A 2,701-nucleotide genomic window follows, 5' to 3' on the forward strand; every position below is an offset into this window, starting at 1 on the left:
CGGCACATAACAAGAACAACGTATTGTATGTGTATTACTCAAGTGTTCATTGTTGTTTTGGGACTTGGAATCACTTCAAGCATGCTGCCACATATCCTAATACTCAGTGTGTAGACCCAGATACAAAAGAGCAAATTCTGTATGGGTCCTCATAGATGAAGTTCCAGGGTTGTTGTTTGTCGCCATGTGTCATCAAGTACTCTGAAACTCATAGCCACCCTATGTATAACAGCCCAATCAATCCATCTCATTGAGGGTCTTCCTCTATTGTGCTGTCTTTCCACCCTCCCAAGCATGACGTCCCTCTCCAAGGACTGATTGATCTTGCCTTGCAGTAAGACCAAAGTATGTCAAACAAAACTTCAGAATCCTTGCCTCCCAGGAGTAGCCTGCCTTCACCCTCTCTAGAATGAACCTGTCCATTTTCTTAGCAGCCCATGGTATATTCAATACTCTTCTCCAGCAGCACAGCTCAAAGGCATCAATTCTCCTTCTATCATCCCTAGTCATTGTCTGATGCATAGCAAATGATTGCAAAGACTATGGCCTGTATCAGGTACACTTTAGTGTCCAGACTGACATCGTTACTCTTCAGTACTTTGGAGAGGTCTCTGACAATGGACTTAACCAACACAATTTGTCTTTTAATTTTCTGGCTGCTGGTACAAACCTAATCCATAGTGGTTGAGGAATTCACAGCAGTGATTGTCTCTGAGTTGTGTGTGTGTGTGTGTGTGTGTGTGTGTGATGAATGCAAGAAGTGGTGATGAAAATATATATTCTTTTTTCTTTCCACATTTATTTTATATTGGTTTGCATACAAAATTTCATATACATTGTGTTTCACACATTTCCTACATTCACACTGTATTTCAAATGACCACTCATGTACATTGTTTTATGAAATTAATCATCATTGATATATGACTACTATTACCCCATCTTTTCAGCTCCCTATTGAATCTTTCCTAATTATTTTATTTCTCTGAACAATAAATACCTTTATTGAATCATTTTGTTTATAACTGAAACTCTGCGAATTCAAAATTCACATCCTTGCCTGTGAGCTTCTTATACACTCCAGAGAAAGTTTCAACCTTATATTCTACGTTATTCCGCTGCGCTTTGTCCAAATGGACCTTTATAAGCCGTCTGCCATCCAGATTCTCTTGCCCACAATTTCACTCGGAAAGACCAAGTCTTCAAGGATTGCATCATGCACAGCTGTGAGGGTGAGGCTCCTGGGACGCTTTTGTTTATTTTTTGTGCGACTTTTGCGAGTTGGTTTAGGCAGAATCCTCCTCTGAGCAATAAAGACAACGTGCTTTCCCACTGAACTTTTTCTCCAGTTCAGTACTAAGCGGACTTGGATTTTCTGGAAAGATTTCAGTTGAGGAACAGGAACAAAGATTGTAATAGCTTTCCGACCACCACCAACTTCAATTTCCTTAGCTGCTGTCATATTCAGCTCCCATAATTGAGCCTTTAGGTCTGAGTTCATCTCCAGTTCAAGAAGAGCCTGAGAGATGCCAGACTCGAATTCATCCAGCTTTTCGCCATTGGGTTTCACAGTCTTCGCGCTTGAACTGAACATGGCCTTGTTCGTGCTGAGCACCGGCCTAGGAAGAGCAATCTTTCCTAATTCTTTTACCTTCCACCACCCCAACTCTGCTCACTAAACTTGTTATCCTAGAGTTTTCCTCCCCCCACTTTTGTACTCCTCCACCAGCCTCCCCTTCCCCATTTGGACATTTATCCACATCTTACTAGTTATCTTACTAGTTTTACAATAATGGTCATATCTTTTTTTTCCCCACTTTTCAGCATTTTATTGAGATGGTGGGGAGAAATAACCAACAAAGGTGTTCTTCATTTCATCACAATTGGTATTTTACCCACATGTTATTCTCTGGCTTTGATGTAGCTCCAGGTCTTGATAGTTGCCCCCCGCCCCGATTCTCATTGATGCCTGGCAGCATTGTATGTCCACTAGGGCAGAGTCCAGGATTAGGATCACATTAGGGGGCAGTAATTGCCCTTGGCTGTGGGGAAGGACAGATATGCAATAGGGCCACTGGTTAGAACATCCTCATTTAACATTCTTCTTGCCCAGAAAGATTTTTTAATTACATTTTATTAATTTTAATGAACACTTACAGAGATTTGGGGTTCTCATTCATTCATTGTTGCACTGTTTTCTCTTCCCTCCTCCCCAATTCATTCTTCTTCCCCTCACCGAATGTCTGTTTTAATTGTCCAATTGCCACAGTGCTTGTCAAAGCCAGTTCTGATTAATCTCCTTTGTCAGTGTGTCCCTTGCCATTCCCTATCACTCCTCCCTGAGAGAGACTTCACCCTGATTCATAAGGAAAAGGGGACAGTGTATTCTCTTAGCTACTTCCTGCTGAAAAGGGACGCTGTGGGTTTCAGGGTGAAGATTTTCTCTCACTACTCTAAAGGGCCCCTTTGGCAGTAAGAAACACATAGACTATTGTGGAGATTGATTTTGCCAGAAGGATATTAAAAAGTGGGAGAGCCTCTCAGGATGAAATTTCAGGGTCATAAGAGAACTAACCCCATCAAGAAGCTCCCTGGAAGAACAAGAGTTTCCTTTTATGCTTGCTCCCATACTTAGCCCTCACTCATCATCATCACTCAGTTTTCTATTCTTCAGGCCTTTGCGATCTTTTCTTTTACTGCT

The 2,701-nt window shown here is 41.7% G+C and overlaps 1 pseudogene; it reads right to left on the reverse strand.

Annotated features, from left to right (window-relative positions):
* Positions 1–1,019: 1,019 nt before the first annotated feature.
* LOC102863605 lies at positions 1,020–1,594 on the reverse strand (annotated as a pseudogene).
* Positions 1,595–2,701: the final 1,107 nt, after the last annotated feature.

Source organism: Elephantulus edwardii, unplaced genomic scaffold (assembly GCF_000299155.1).
Source record: "Elephantulus edwardii isolate Elephantulus edwardi_28Jun2011 unplaced genomic scaffold, EleEdw1.0 scaffold00040, whole genome shotgun sequence".
NCBI classification, from domain to species: Eukaryota; Metazoa; Chordata; class Mammalia; order Macroscelidea; family Macroscelididae; genus Elephantulus; species Elephantulus edwardii.